Source organism: Bacillus rossius, chromosome 3 (genome assembly GCF_032445375.1).
Source record: "Bacillus rossius redtenbacheri isolate Brsri chromosome 3, Brsri_v3, whole genome shotgun sequence".
Classification (NCBI taxonomy): Eukaryota; Metazoa; Arthropoda; class Insecta; order Phasmatodea; family Bacillidae; genus Bacillus; species Bacillus rossius.
The window spans coordinates 99,942,253-99,959,413 of record NC_086332.1 but is presented as its reverse complement, the minus strand read 5'-3'; the positions used below and the strand labels follow the sequence as shown (position 1 = coordinate 99,959,413).

Below are 17,161 nucleotides of genomic sequence, written 5' to 3'. Positions count from 1 at the left end.
TAGTGTTCCTGACATCTACTGCGGAGAGAATAGGCGCCAAAACCCCGCAAGAACACACCAAATAAGTTAGAGTGGCTACCACAACTTGGAGCCAACGTATACTACAGAAGCAGCATATTAGTCAGACGTCTAATAAATCGATGAATGCTGGCTGCACGCACGAAAAATTGTCCCACTACGGATGTCCCTCTACGAATATCCCACTATGGATGTGCCCTGTTTATGCATGCGTGGCATCTCTCTGGTATGTTGCGGACAGTACAGAGAACTCAGCCAGCACGTGGCGGCGTACTGCTCAGGTTTCACCCACATAGCGGAATCGATGTTATTGTTGTGCACCGTGCCACGGGAGTATATTCGCAAGGAAATGGCGTTCTTACAAGTACGTATTATTTTAATTACTATTGTAAATCAGTATATTTAAACAGTGTTGTATGAGTATTGTTTTAGCTGTGTAACTGAATATTTATTGCTGGTATGATACTTTTCACGTTTTAGTTTGACATTGGTAATTATTTGTCATGAGTTATTATTTGATCCACTAAATCACACACTGTATTATAGTTATGAGCCCTAGAGCGAGTAAATATTTCGAGTCCAAGAGAGAATATGCTAGTTAAAAGAAATTCAAACAAATATTGTGCTTGGGATACTATAAATTTATAACATCTGAAACAATTGTTTCCAATATGGCCTCGTGCGGTTAGCATCTCTGACTACCAATCGATAGGTTAATAGATCAAATCCTGGCAGCTGAAAATTTTTTTTGTACTTGTAAAAATAAATACGGCGCGCACAACACTTCAAAATTAATAAATATATTTGAATTAAGGAATGCAAATAAAAGTAAATTTATTAATTATATTGCAGATTTCATGTCACTCCTTCTTTGTATCTATACAAAATAGTGATAATTCAATAAAAATGATTCAATTTTATTCATGAAAGTATGCAGAGGTGGATTTTTTATACAAAAGATAGCAAAAATTTAAAAAAAAATTACTTCCTCAAAGAATAGCATGTTTTTAATGCCTACAGCTGGGTTTACGATTGATTTCCTTAAGAATTATAACTTAACATCGAGCACACGATTAAGTCAAAATTACATTTTCCAGTTTAAAATTGACATAGAAGTCGTTAATTCTAACCAATCACAGCACAAAACACATGGTCGGCCATTGTTCGAAACAGAGTAGCAGGTTTTAAATAGGTTATTGACAAATGGGATATCTACTTTTCGAAATGGATGATGATTATAAATGACAAATATACGAATTCTAACCCAAAATACTGCCTCGCTCGGTTCAATAATAAGACATAAACTTCCGGTTGAAAGGTTCCGGTTTGTTGTGATTGGTCGCTTCCCTTAAGTCTTAACGAAAAATATAAAATATAACCATTTCTGTTAAGTCTTAAAGTCATCATATGGTTCGCACACGACCCGTCAAAATTCAGACACGACAATCATAAACCATTCCACTAGTTTGCCGTCGTCCGGGGTCTCGGGCTCGAGTCCCGGTGCGGTTCCTAGCGGGAGTGGCTGTTGCGAATGTAATGAGTCCGGGTGGGCGCCAGACTAGTTCTGGTGCTAGTCGGTAGTTGGGTCGTGGGGTCGATTGCCCTGCGTGGCCCACTAGGACCGTCGGCGGTGTTGCGTGGGTTTGAGAGATTCCCTACTTGGCGGTGGTTGGGAATAGCAGGTTTAAAGAAGCGTACACTGGAGTGAGTTAATAAATGACGTGCATCATTTATTCAGTCGACAGTGGCTCTGGTGTAACGTTGTCGGTTACACGCCACGTCGTACAATAGGTGACGTTACAAGATACCAATTACACAATTACACTCAACTGAGTCTGAGAGTTACTGAATTACCGTAGCACAAGTTTACAAAAGGAATGTTACACGAGGTTGCGCTATATAAGCTCACGAATGTTACGTGGAGAGGTGCGTCGCACAAGTTTACAAAAGAAATGTTACACGAGGTGCGTTGCACAAGTTTACAAAAGAATGTTACACGAGGTTGCGTTGCACGAGTTTACAAAAGAATGTTACACGAGGTTGCGTTGCACAAGTTTACGAAAGAATGTTACAGCGTCAGTAGTTATTCCGTATTATCGTGTCCCTAGGCGTTTCTGAGCCTGGCTGCTCAACGAGGGATGAGGGTGATTGGAGGCGGCCAATCCCTTAAATCTGCGTATTGAGGCGGTGTTCGCGTCCACGGCAGTGGAGCGCGGACCGCAGCTAAATTCGCTCAAGAGTTCCCTTACGGGGAGTGTCAGCGCCGGAGCGACTGAGACTAACAAAAGTTCTGTCCTCTGAAGTCGGCCCGTACCGGATAATGCACCTACCCCGCGGACCAAGTGTGGTGCAGGGGGGGGTGTGATATTTATGCGGCCGGATTAGGTCCTAGACCGAAAAGCTGGACCGGGTACACACGGAGAGATTATTAAAAAGGTTTTGAAGAATGACTATAGTTACCAGAAGTGAACTCGGTGTGGACAAAGGATGATGTCTCTCCGTGGGACGTGCGTCCGCCCCGGTCCACGAGTCGCGCTGTACTGGCGTCATGTCATGGCGTCCGGCCGAGGCTCGGTGGCCCTCGCGCCAGGGTTGACCTCATTACGTTAATTTCTGATCTGATAAGTTAATAAGAGAATTTAATGATGTTAAATTCTTATATAAATTATAAAGGCTGAATTAAGGTCATTTGTCCCTTCTATGAATTGAAAGTTATTATATTTAAGAATTATTGTGTTTGAATTTTTTACGTCACACCAGCGACTGTTCGTTTCTTGTCAGATTGTTCTGGTGTGGTTAATGACGCAACACAAGGTTTGAATAATTATGTCATAAGGTTTGATTGATTGATTCAGGCAGAAGGCCACCAGGGGAACACTCACACACGTATTTATGTAGTTGCACACGTGAGTGCCCGGGCACTCCTACGTCGCACTTCTGTCAATCGACTTTAAATTACTACGTAATATAGTTTAATAATTAGTGTTTGTTTTTATACGTGGTTGATTGAAGTGACGGTCTGTTTATTTGAGGGAGGCCGGGTTCTACCTTAGTTGTTGGTGGCTCGTCTGACTCGGGTGGGCCATGGCTAGGGGCGCGTTCCGTTAGCGGGGTGATTACTGGCGGTTGCAGGTCGGGCTTTAGGGTGGCCTTCGGTCGGACGACGTCAAGTTTACATAGAGTCATATGGTAAGTACACGACTAAGTATTGAGTCTTAATTCTTAATTTTCAATCGTAAACCCACTTTTAATGGTTTGGTTGCAAAAACCTATTACGGCTCAGTCTCAGGCCGAATTGGATATTTCATTTTCTTCTGGATAAATCATTTCATCAATGTTTTGTTATGACACTGTCACGTTAAACTATCGTCCGTAAACCTACTTTACAGACAACCAATTTTTTTTCTGGTAGAATGTTAGTTTGCTGTTTGTTTGTGAATAGTAATGTTTACAGCTGCAGTAAAGAAATATGCCGCGAAGTTTATCTTGCAACAGATATAATTAAATTAACCAAAAACTACTTCGACATCAAACCTGCTTTGTATTAAACCATAAAATTACAATTTAAGATTCAAAACCGTGTGTTTTTAACTTTACTCTTGTATTTAAACTCATAATTTTGTTACTAACGAAGTAATTCTATACAAACAAATAAATAGGGATAAGACATTTTTGCTAGAGAACACTTATTTCTTTCATAAATTTATTTCATTATCAAATAACATAGACCCTGTTTCGGAAAAATACTTGTCGATTTTCATTTCACTGGAGTAGGTTTCATTTTTGTACTAATAGTTTCGTATCACGTATCCAAATTAATCCGATCCTGATGGAATTAGTTTGTAGTATAGGATGCTTACTGTTTTAATTTAGTAGGTCGAGAGATCCTAGACATATTCACTGGTGAAATAATTATGATTGTAAAATGTATACGAAAGAAATACATTTTTACAAGACCTGACATAATTTGTTTGTATCGTGATATGTTAGGTATTTAGTGTTGACGTCGTCTGGCCGACGACCACCCCAGAGCCCGACCTGCACCCGCCAGTATACGCTCCTGCTAACGGAACACACCCCTGGCCATGGCCCACCCGAGTCAGGCGAGCCGAACAGCAATTAAAGGCAAAACCGCGGAAACCTGAGTAGACAAGAGAAGAATTGTACCCATTCCTCCTGAAACATTAAATTAGGATTTTAGCGACAATAAAATCTCTTCCAGACACACCCGTTTGGAGTCTAGCGTAATGAGGTCACGCCTGGCGCGAGAGAGGCCGAGCCTCCCTCGGACGCCATGCCAGTTCGGCAGTTCAGCGCAGCTCACGGACCGGGGCGGACCTACGTCCCACGGAGAGGCAACATCCTTTGTCTACATCGAAAGTAACGTCCGGTAAATATAGTCACTAATTAACAGAACCCCTTTTATTACTTAACCTCTCCGTGAGTACCCGGTCCCTTTTTCGGTCCAGGACCTAATCCGGCCGCATCAACTTAAAGACACTCCGCACCACACTTGGTCAGCGGGGTTGCTCTTCAGTATACGGCACGGGCCGCCTCCCGCAACTTACAGAACTTTATTTAAGGTCACGCGCACGGCGCTGACCACAAACCCGCAAGGGAACTTGGACAAACTTAATTGCGGTGCGTGTTTCACCACAGTGGGCACAACACCCGCGCCGAGACATTTGCATACGGGATTGGCCGTCTCCAATCGTCCGCCCCCTTAATTCAGTGTATTTTTGTGTCCCGTATTTTGTATTGCTAACTTATGTTACCCGAGTAACGAGTGCCACGTAACTTGTGCGCGCCCCCTTAATTCAGTGTATTTTTGTATCCCGTATTTTGTATTGCTAACTTAAGTTACCCGAGTAACGAGTGCCACGTAACTTGTGCGCACCCCCTTAATTCAGTGCATTTTTGTATCCCGTATTTTGTATTGCTAACTTACGTTACCCGAGTAACGAGTGCCACGTAACCTGTGCGCGCCCCCTTAATTCAGTGTATTTTGTGTCCCGCCTTTGTGTTACGAAATTACGTTACCTGCTTACCCAGTGAGACGTCTGAGACGTAACAGCGTCCGAGGCCACGTAACGCGGAACACAAACAATACGGCGCCACGGAATAACGAGTAAACACCCCCCCTCCCCCCGGGGACCTCTGTAGAGTGTTGTATTGTGTACGACTCGTTCCCATGAATAAAAGGTACGACACCACCACCTCAACTCCACGTCTCTTATTTAAAATCATCTCACGCAACACCGCCGCCGGCCCTAGTGGGCCACGCAGGGGCACATACATCCACGACCCCAAACTCACGACTAGAGCCGAGCTAGTCTGGCGCCCACCCGGACAATACGTAGCAAGAACCGCCTTTTCCCACTAGGAGCCACACCGGGACTCGAGCCCGAGACCCCGGACGACGGCAGTGTTATGTAAGGATTTTTCAACATTCTAAATTAAAACAGCAAGTATAATGTAAAACAAGACCAACATATAAAGGGTCATGCCGATGGGATCAAGGGATAAACTTGGATACGGGAAACAGAATAATTCCAGTGCTGTTTTCGTTTTGCACTTGCGTGGCAGGTAGATAATAAGTAGGTAGGTACCTAAAGGTTTGTTAGATAGGGAAGGGATAATTGGGTAACATTTATTTTCACATTCAATTGTATTCATTGAATTATAACCACATCTGAAGTCGTATGAAGTGTATTTCATTCCCGGCATATAACCACTGTATTAGGAATAAAAATTCACAGATACAACTTCCACGAAAACACACATTTTATAGGCAATAATAACCCTCGTTGTGCAATTTTAAAATTCACTAATTTACACATATTCTAAAGCAGGAACATTTAAGTTTATATACTGACTTTGTCCGACCGAAGGCCACCCTAAAGCCCGACCTGCAACCGCCAGTATCGGACCCCGCTAACGGAACGCACCCCTAGCCATGGCCCACCCGAGTCAGGCGAGCACCGCGGAGCAAAGGTAGAATCAAAGCCCATGCCTTAATCGACCAGACAACACGATCCCAGTACATTGTAAATTCAACATACATTAATGATCAATTCACTTTTAATTAACAACCCCGTACAAAGGAAGTGCGACGTAGTAGTGCCTGGGTCACTCACGTGTGGTTTTTTATTAATACATTTGTAAGTGCTCCCCTTGCGGCCTTCAGCCTAATTTAAATAAAGTAGTGTGTGACTTAATTTAAACCGCCCCAAATTTTCATGTATCATTCGCCACTGGAGCAGTCATCAAGCGACGAACAGTCTCCAGTGTGACTCAGATTATTCAAACTGAATTAATGTAAACATGTTAAATCCAATTTCCAAAACATATATATGTATTAGGTTAATTGTTAATTTTTAATGTGTGAATTTAGAGCCACTTACAATCTTTTTTTAATATAATATTTTACTAATAACGGAACTTTAGAAACCTTGGCGCGAGCTGATGCTAACCCATCCCCTCACGCCAGGGCCAGACGCCAGTACAGAGCGACTCCCGGACCGGGACGGACGTGCGTCCTACGGGGAGCCTTCAACCATTGTCTACACTGATTTAATTCTGGTAATTATAGTCACGCTTCGGAACCTTTTTTTAATTAACTCCCCGTGTGCGCCCGGTCCTTTTACGGTGTAGGGCCTATCCCAGCCGCTTAAACGTAAAACTCCCCGCACAACGCATTACACGGGGCAGTGCAGCATACGGCGCGGGCCGACCCCCACCATAAAAGACATTTGGTTAATAGCCGTGGTGCACAGGCACCGGCCACATCTAGTTAAGGACTTTTAACTAATTTTATAGCTAGCTGCAGTCCACACAGGTGGGCCCGAGCATCGCCGTTTGCAATTTACGGGATTGGCCGACTCCAATCGAACTCTCCCCCTCGACCTCGACTGGCGTGAGGGCTTAATCTTAGTGACGACACGTCAGAGTGCCCAGTATAAACATAGTGTAATTTGTGTAGGGAAGATAGTGTAATTGAAACTGCAAGTGTAATTGCCAACGTTAATTAAACATCCACTCCGCATACTCCATGCACGATGTGTATATGACAATGCAAACCAGACTCGTGTATGTTATTTGTGAACCTCCCCAATCCAGTTAGGGATCAGTGTGCTATGCAGGGCTGGCACGTCCATATAGGCGAACTAGGCAACCGCCTAGGGCACCAAGTAGTTGGGGGCGGCGCAGCACGACACACAACAGCTGATATAATATGTTTAACGATTATTGAAACTAGATGAAAATGGATTTTTGTAACAGTTTGGAATGTTTATATTGATATAAGTAATTATTTAAAGTCCACGGTGACCTGTATATGATTTGTAATAAGTAAGAAAGTAAAGTTGAGATTGATTTGGGTGGCTATGAATAGCAATATGCTTGAAAGACGATGAGGGTATTAATTCGAGCAGGAAGCGGTGCCGGAAAGCAAGGACGGGGGAAACTATGAACTCTTGTTGCTTATTTTACTCATTTATCGAGGTAGATATCAACTTACTGGGGCATGGTGTAACTTAGAGGATGGGCGCCAAGGATGGCAATACCTCCAGCCTCCACCCTCTAACCCATCATCGGTTGTGACTTTAAATGTGCTGTCCTTTGTCGCAGCAGCAGGTGTACCGGCGAGGCACCCACTACCTTTCTTTTTCTCGTGTTTCTCGTGATAGAGTATCACACATTTTTTATCAGAATCTTGAATAACACCCTTCAAACAGTAACTGTATACATGTTATCATACCTGCCAGGCTGCCAGCTGTGGCTCCTACACAAGACTCGGTCTGTATTTTGAAATGAATGCGTATCCAGTTTTCTCAGTTGTCGATGACCTTTATTCTTCCTAAAAGGTACATTTAGGTGCCACTGGTTGACCTAAGGCAATTTTGACATCTACAATGTTTTTGTTTAGGCTGTTTTCGTATTTTATTGTGTATTAAGCCAAGATGGAAGTAGTTTTGAAGACGTGACATTTTCGTACAGTGGAACAGGTATGGTTGGTTTAAATTTTACTCATTATGCATGGTTGGTTAAAACATTGTTAATTTATTGTTGCACTTGAATTTATTAAATTATAACATAAATGTGTGCCGTTGGTCGTGCTGGTTTTCTCGGGGATCTCCCCATTTCCCCCAACCCTTTAATTCCAGAGCTGCTTCATACTTAATCTAATGTCACATCACACCAACGCTACAGGCCTAAGGCCTGCCTCCCTCGTGCTGTTTTACACGTTGGAGGCTCAGATGCGAGGCAGCAATAAGAACCACCAGACACGCGCGCCTGCTTTCATTTCGCCCCTATGCGCAAGGTGCTAAACTGGCACACAGTGTTGCCATTGTATCGCTGGAAAAGCAGTCATACTATAATTTTATTGCTGGAAAAAACGTATGTATCATCGATGTACTGCCACTACCTTTACTGTGATTCTCTGGCAGTTAATATGTTATAATTTTTTTTTTAAATTATGAAGTTGTAAAAAAAATTACTATTTTCCATTGAAGTGTGTAAAAAGTATAAAGCTAAATAATAAAAAAACACAAGCATGCTAATTCATGACAAATTCTTAGGCTTCCGTGATGTATTTTGAGGCAAAGAAAATTTTTTTTGTGGTGTTCGTAGGGGTCCTTGAGGGGGGGGGGGGGCATTAAGGTTTTTCGCCTAGGGCGCCAGTTTACCTTGCACCGGCCCTGTTGCTATGCTGTGTAGGGCCAGTAGTGCATCAGTAATCAGGGACCCCTAACTCCACGACCACTGCCACCGTTCCTAGTGGGCCACGCAGGGGCATTCGTAACCAACGACCCACCTCGTGGTTAACCACCGAGTTAGCCTGGTGCCCTCCCGGACACGTTTCACATAAAAAAACCAGCCTTCCTGCTAGGAACTACGCCGGATCTCGAAAACGAGAACTCGGGCGACGGCAATACATTGCATACGTTTATGTACTTCGTGATCAATTAAAGTCAAATAATAATATACGACTTGACGAGAATCGAAAAGCCTGACTACACTTTCATGTAATTTTTAATAAAACTTCGACGAATATGTCGAAGCATTTTATATTTAGTAATAAATTATTCCATCGCATCCTGCAAATATTCAATAGAATTCCTCAAATAGTCATCATCACTATCAACAAATAACCTCGCCTGATACATCGCCATTTTATTTTCTGTCGCTTAGCCTCCGGTTAAGCAGCTAGCTGCCGGTTCATCCACTCGCGTAGTTTAGCCGGGACTTTAACTGGAAGGTAGACATTAACAGGGAGTCATAAAACCAAAATAAGAGCTAGCTTGCTGTTAAATTTTAGCCGTAGGTTTAGCCGGGGGTCATAAAACCGGTCCTAAGTAAAATAATTGAAGTATAATTTTAATGTGTTTAGTTTATTACACATTTACTTTTTTTTAAAATATATGCCTTAGACACCCGATTATCCGGTTACCCAGTATGCTGATTATCCATGCCATATTTTACTTTTATAAACCATAAAAATAAGAATAATTTTTGACTTTTTATTTCCGTGCGTGCACAATTGCAACAATGGAGTAAATGAGGAACATCTAGGGCAACTGCCAAACCGTTTCCGGCACATAAAACGCGTAAAGTCACCCCGAGAGTTTAAACGTTTAAAGGTCAAAAAGAGACTTCGACTAAAACAAATAATTTGTTTATTTTTGTACCTTCGAAATTGTATGATTTGTAAGTAGGCTAATTTTTTAATACATGTCAAAAGGCAGAGTGTTTAGTACTTAAAGTCGTTGTTTTTGAGATATATTAGTAACTCTACCCTTTCTAAGGTAATACTAATTTTCTCTGCTACAGCTTTGAAATGCTCGTGTTTTTTATTAGGTTAGCGCTATTCCCGAATATCTTTTTAAATTAAAGGACCCTTAAAGTTTGAAAAGTGCAATTTAATGCCCGTTCTACAATGAAACAGAAACGGAGACGGATATCATGAAACAGAGTTTTACAATAACACGGACACGGATTAGCTGGGTAATGCTGATCTCTTCCGTGTAAGTTGCTCTGTTCGACTAAGTATTAGGCCATGTTTGTTTATAATCTAAATACGTTAAAAATTGTAAAAGAATACCTTGTGTTTTATTATAACTTTGTCTTGTTATTATATAGGTTACCCAATTCTACCCGTGCTATGATCTCGAAGCGTAATATTATAATTAAATTTATATTTCTTAACTTTGAAATGTAATCTCATTGGTTGCCATTTGTTACGTTTCCTTGCATTGTGGAAAGAGCGGATGCAATAGTGAAGTGTTCCGGGAGATTCGTCTCCGTTTGCGTGATCTGTTTCCATGCCATTGTAGAACGAGCCTAAAGGATACTGCCTGGTAAATTTCTAAGTCGTGGATTTTTCGTACAAATAATAATAAAATCTCAAATTTTTTTGCTAACACTACAAATGTTCCTCTATTTACCCTGAAAAGAGTAATTTAAAATTCGTAACTACTGGTTTCTGAGAAATTACTGTTAATAGATTACATTAGGTGTATTCTGTGTAATGATGCGACTGTTACCATGATGTGCTTATTTTTTGTTAGCGTAGCCTTGACTTTTTCGAGTTATCGGCCTGATAACCTTTTTGTTCTATGGTGACATCAATTTATTTTGTGCTATTTTAGCATAGCTGATACAGTTTTCGGTAAATATGTATTGTACGGATTAGCGCCAAAAAAAATCGTACAAATATGAAATAACTTTCATTATATGCTATCTTACGTCCTCTTTTCAGAACCGCCTGCGGAGATAAAAAATTCCAATTACTTTTGGAGATATCAAATTTTTTAATATTCATTTTTTGGCGATTTTTTTAAAAAAAAAATTAAAAATCCGAAAATACCTTTATTCTGTGCTCTTTAACTTCCTCTTTTCATTAAACCCGGCGGAGATCAGAAATTCCAAATACTTTAGGAGATATGGAATTTTTTAATTTTCATGCTGTGCACTGATGCGGAGTTAAGCGGGAAGCCTACGATTCACACATCCTTCTGGACATACCCGAATACTCACGTTGGCAAGCCTTCTTTTCTTAAAATTAGCAAGAAGTAATTAAAAATACTTTAAAACATTGTGGATGGTTGGTTATATTAGGTAAGTATAGCTACATTAAAAAAACTGTAAAATCATTTTATGGTTGCTTAGCAAATAACTTTTTAATATGTAGCTATCCAGCGCTAGGATACCGTTTTCATAATTTCACAGTATTTTTAATGTAGCTATCCTAACCAAATCAACCATCTACAATGTTTTGAAGTATTTTAATGTAGCTAACATAACCTAATTGACCATTAGTTTTCATTAGTTGCATATTTATTTACAATAAACAAAAAAAAAACCGAAGATGCATGATCGGGCGTTTGCGTCTCGTCTGTTGAAAGAAGGCTTGCCAACGTGAGTATTCGGGTATGTCCAGAAGGATGAGTGAATCGTAGGCTTCCCGCGTTCACCATTGTTGCTTGTTTACAAGTATGATTTTTTTTTTTTCGCGACGTAGTTGAACGACTACATCACGTAAAAAGAAAATTACGTGAGTTCCTACTGTTCATCCTTTTTCCCTGTTTGTTAGGTCAGGTCAGCTACATTATAAATACTTTAAAACTAAACAACCATTAAAATTAATTTTTATTATTTTTAATGTCCGTTCAGTTTCAAAGTATTTATACTGTAGCTGACCTGACCTAATCTACCTTTGTCCCGTTTTGTTAGGTTAGGTCAGTTACATTATAAATACTTAAAACTATACAAGTAAAATTAATTGATATTATTTTTAATTTCCGTTTATTTTGAAGTATTTATCATGTAACTAACCTTACCTAATGGAAAATTTCTGTTATTTAGGCATTCACGCACACACGGCAAAATATAAAATGGCGTCTGTTGAATGATTACATAGGGCTTGTATTGCAAAATAAGAACAGCGATATCTCCAAAAGTAATTGGAATTTTTAATCTCCGCAGGCGGTTTTGAAAAGAGGACGTAAAAGAGCATATAATGAAAGTTATTTCATATTTGTACGATTTTTTTTGGCGCTAATCCGTACAATATATATTTACCCAGTTTTCCACCAGAGATTAGCCTGATTGTGGTCACCGCTCTACTGTTTACTTGATACTAGCTGCAACGTGATCTTCTGGTTCTCCAGAGATCCTTTGGAATACAGCATAGTAAAGGCAAGGCTGTCATTTTAAAAGACAGGAATAATTAATGTCATGTTATGGCCAAGGTCAAGATTGTTTTCCACCCTTATTGTGCCCAATTAGGATGGAAAATGGTAATGTGCTCACATTAAACATCCCTGTCCATCGCTAATGTATTCCTAACGATCTCTGGAGAACCACAGGATTATGTATTATCAAGTAATCAGTAGGGTGGCAACAACAGGATCAGGTACATAATTATCTTGGCTATGCTATTAAAGCACAATATAAATTTACATCACTATAGAAAGCACAAGTGATCAGGCTAATCTCTTATATAAAACAGTATACAAATTTACTGTTTTCGCTATGTGTTTTGGATATTAAAAACTTAACGAATTTTCTTTTGGTATATTTTTATTTAGGTATATGTTTGACTTCTTGGCTAGGAAAAATTAATTTATGAATTTCAGCCTTCTCCAAATATTCATGCATTTAAATACGTTCTTTGTCAAATTACCATTTTATATATTATTGATCTGAACAAAAATGAGCATTTTATGAGTACCTATTGTTTGTAAATAAATGTACATTTCATTGTTTGCATCATCTAAATTTAAAATTCATAGGCTATTTGCATAGGTGTGCCCAGACATTTCCATTAGGGGGGGCCCTGCTAAATTTTTAAATCAGAAGCTGAATTTAGAATGTTAAATAGCCTAAATACATTCACTCATTGACTTGATATTTTTGTGCAGTATCAACGAGATATGTTTACTAGTTAATATTTATATCCGTATAATTTTAACAATCCTGAAATTTTTTTTTTTTTTCCATAGACAATGTTTAAAGTGTACTTACACATTTTTTCCCCTCGAATTTCCAATAGCTTGGTCCAGATCTACCTTGAAATGAACTTCTTTTTAGTGAATACAAACACAGCAATTCAGACAACAGAACTTTAACAAACCTCTTAAAATATTTTTTTTTGCTTGGCCATTTTAAGGGACCTCGTGTTTTAAATAAACTAAGGCGGCTGTATTTCCAAATGTTTAAAAATATTGTTAATTAGCACGCTGCAACACTGAAAAACAGTTTGAGTGTCACAGTGCCAGGAATATACGATTATTAACGAACGCATTAGAGAAAATGCCGATCTGAGTGATTACATTAGGGGGGGGCCATGGCCCACCTGGCCCCCCCTGTAGGCACGCCTATGGCTATTTGCAAATCGTAAACCAATGCTGAACTGTGCGAGGATGACAAGAAAAAAATTATCTCTCTCATATAAATAAATAAATAAATAAATAAATAAATAAATATATATATATATATCGATGGTTGAAAGCCAGATTGTTGTAAGCGCCACTTTGAGCTATTTTGTGTTTTTGTGCTTGTTCGATGACACACACTTGAATGCACATCCCAGCAGAATGTTGTATGTTTTCTATGGAAAATTCTTTTTCTATTCCAAAAAAAAGATTGTTGTATTCACCAACAGTTGTATAGGTATCTTGTAAGGCAGAATGTTGTATGTTTTTAGAAGTGTATGGCAAATTGTTGTAAGTGCCTATTGGCGGAAAAAAACATGAAATACAGATTGTTGTAAGTAACAAGGTGAGCTAAATATTCGTTTAGGATTTCTGTTTTTTTGACTGGGTTTGAGGCTTGTTAACAATTAATCGGCTATATTCAGCGTTTATAATGCATACGTAAATTGGAAAATATATTTCAGCAATTAGTTAAATTTTTTCATGTACCATTCCGGGACTGCCAAAAGTTGTGTAATGGTAGCTTCATTGTGCAGTTAGGTTGTTTACGTAAGTAAATAATGTCTGAGCGGGCTAGGAGAATATTGGAGTTAGCCCTGACTAATAATACAGCACTAGATGAAGGAAGAAATGTTAACTGTGCACTGCTGAGGGATCAAAATAGGATTCCTAATGATTACAAAGAATCCTCGCTAGTGGATAGTACCATTTGTGCTACATTTCATCTTTCGAAAGATAGGGTTATTAGTGAAACAACAGGGCATATCTATGAAAATAATGTTCACATGATCACAGAGTGTTTGCACCAAGATATTGAAAATTGTTGTCAGTCTTTATCTACAGATACATTAACTACAGTGGAACTACAAAGTGATCTTCATTCCTGTAGTTCTCGAACCAACCCTGAAGTGTTGACATCATATTTCGATGAAACTACAAATAATACTACAGAAGTTATACAAATAGCAGCAGAGAATGCCATCCCAAACATTGATTCTGAAATTGTGATTGTGAACACCAGTAATGAAATATTTTCTTGGGAAGACATATTCAGGGTGAATTGTAGTTCTGAGCAACCCAAACTACAACATGAACATAGTTTGATTGACACACCTATAGAATCTAGTGAAGCAGCAGTTGCATCATGTTTCACAGAATTGCAACAACCTTGTGGTGCACATCGGAAAGATTGTGTTAGAATCACCAATCATTGTGAGTGTGAATGTGACAGTGACAAACAAGCAAAAATGTTACCAAGTACTGATGTTGTTTATGAAACAGGCTAACATACCAAGTATGGACTTGACTGTGATGTACAAACAGAAATTTTATTAGATACTGATGTTATTGGTGAAACAGACAAACATTCTAAGTGTGGACATAACAGTGATGTACAAACAGAAGTTTTCGCAAGTACCAATGGTTTTGGTGAAAGCCATCAACCTTTCGAGTGTGGAAGAGACAATGATACACAAGCAGGCACAAATGAATTTGCCGAAAGCAGTGTCGGAGATGGTGGATTAAGAAAGAAACGAGGAAGATCAAAAAAAGAAAATAGGAAGCTGGAGGTCAGGAAAGGGAAGAAAAAGAAGTTGAAGCCTAATCCATGTGTAGAAGGAAAATGCAAGAACAAATACTTTTGTATCTCGGAAGCTGAACGTCTTGAACTATTTCAAAGTTATTGGGAAATTAAAACTTACGAAGAAAGAAATAACTGGTTACTGTCATGTGTAGAAGATGGCATTGTGAAAAGGAAGAGAGTACCAGGAGACAGTAAATGGACAAAGACATGTATGTATTTCATAACAATGAACGAAGTAAAAAAAAAGGTATGTCTACAATTCCTTCTGAAAACTTTAGACATTTCTCACCGCATGTTATCTTACACAAAGCAAAACTGCACAAACATTAATACAGCAAAGAGAGATAACCGTGGGAGACATGCTCCTGCCAACAAGTCATCTCATGAAAAAAGAACAGCTGCCATAATGTTTATAAAAAAATTACCTGCAGTGCAGTCGCATTACTGTCGTCGTGACTCATCAAGACGATATCTTCCATCAGAATTAAGAAACCTCTCTAATTTGTACAGAGTGTACAAATCTGAAGTTGGCAAGGAACTCTGTGTAAAAGAGCGGGTTTTTCGTAACATCTTAAACAAAGAGTTTAATATTGGATTTCATGTGCCCAAAAAAGACAAGTGCATGTTATGTGAAAAGAATAAACTCAAAGGTATGAATAATCTGTCTCAAGAAGAAAGTATTCAATTTTCTGAACACTTGCAGTTGAAGGAGTCTGCGAAAACCACTTTTGACTCTGCTCAAAAGAGAGCAGCGATAGAGCCCACATACTTGTGCACGTCGTTTGATTTACAAAAGGTACTGAACACACCTAAAGGAGAGAGTATGTTGCTGTATTATTCACGGAAATATTCAGTATATAACCTGACACTCTATGAAAGCCACACCATAGAAGGATTTTGTTATGTATGGGGTGAAACGGATGGGCAGAGAGGAGCGAATGAAATATGTACCATCGTGCATAGATAGATATCTGTCTATGGTTGACAGCAAGGGTCATATCAAAGAAATTGATTTGTTTTGCGACAGCTGCTCAGGGCAGAATAAGAATAAGCACATGTTATCTATGCTTTATGTTTTCTTGCAAACATCACAAAATATAGAATCCATTAGAATAACATACCTACTTCCTGGGCATACATACATGCCAGTGGATTCTATGCATGCCACAATCGAGAACTTCACGAAGAAGAGACACATTTGGGCTCCATCTGAGTGGCCAACAATGATTGCCAACTCTCGTGTGAATCCAAAACCATACAACACCGAAGTAATGAAGCACCATGATTTTGTTGATTGGAAAGTGGTAACAAGTAAGGTTTTCCCACATAACTTAACATGTTCTAGTGATGGTTCGAAAGTACACTTCAGTGCCATGAAAAGTTGCATGTTTCAAAAAGGGGAACGTGAAGTAATGCTCAGGTATACCTATAACAGTGATAATGAAGAACCAACTGCATTAGCGTTTGTTAGAAGACCCTCAAACCGAAATGTGCACTTGTCAGAAGAGGCACTGTACCAAATACGACTACCAGTGACGCAAACAAAACATAGGGACCTGTGTAATCTTTGTACAAAAGGAGTAATACCTGCAAGGTTTCATCATGAGTATCAGCAATTACCTCAAGGGAAATGGAGTGGAAAGATTGCCAGAAACTGATGACGAAGATAAATACGACTTGTGAACCACATGACATGATACCAGAAACCTTCTACTGTGACTTTTATTTGCTTCAGTGTAATTTTTTAAAATACATTTTTACCTACAGTGTTAAAAACTTTACCTAGACATGAAGTAAAAGTAGGGAATATCAAAACCTAAACTTTAACTACACAAGTGGTGATGTCAAGAAAGACAGTGTTGTTTATACTTTCTTGCCCTAGTGCTGGTCCTAAATGCACTCATTTTCACCAGCAGTTTTGCAATATCACTTTAAAACATTTTAAAATAATGATACAATTAAAGTGAAAAATTAATTGTTTTTTTCTTATATTTATGAAACAAAATGTGACATCAGCCACAATTTTGAAAATGTGACTTGGTAAAATGTTGCAAGTGCCTTACCTATAATGAATGGGTAAGAATTATTAGTGCGTGTTGTAAGAGACATTCTCATGTCTTAA

At 39.2% G+C, this 17,161-nt stretch overlaps 1 protein-coding gene across 5 annotated transcripts in view; it reads left to right on the top strand.

Moving 5' to 3' along the window:
• The first annotated feature begins 9,617 nt into the window (after positions 1–9,617).
• Positions 9,618–17,161, top strand: part of LOC134531074 (TAR DNA-binding protein 43-like) — a 76,209-nt gene continuing 68,665 nt past the window's right edge. Inside the window, exon 1 of one of the 5 annotated variants that reach the window (XM_063366605.1) lies at positions 9,618–9,827. The gene's annotated coding sequence lies outside the window, so the exon portion shown is untranslated. The other 4 variants (XM_063366606.1, XM_063366607.1, XM_063366603.1 and 1 more) reach the window with 4 other exon arrangements.